Genomic DNA, 224 nt, shown 5'->3' with positions numbered 1-224 from the left:
CCCCCCCCCCCCCCAGGCGCAAACACGGCCCCACCTCGGCCTCCGAGGGTCTGCGCGCGCACCGCCGGCGAGGATGATCAAACAGCGACTTCGGGACTAATAAGACGACAATAATCAATTTGATATGAAGGAAAATTATTCCTCAGGGCCCAACTTGGCTTTATTGACGCGCCATGACTTGCAGTTTTGTGTTCCGATGTCTGGATGAAATATAAAAAGAAGCG

Source organism: Penaeus monodon, chromosome 23 (assembly GCF_015228065.2).
Source record: "Penaeus monodon isolate SGIC_2016 chromosome 23, NSTDA_Pmon_1, whole genome shotgun sequence".
Classification (NCBI taxonomy): Eukaryota; Metazoa; Arthropoda; class Malacostraca; order Decapoda; family Penaeidae; genus Penaeus; species Penaeus monodon.
The sequence above is the reverse complement of the archived record's forward strand: the minus strand, read 5'-3'. Positions refer to the sequence as shown.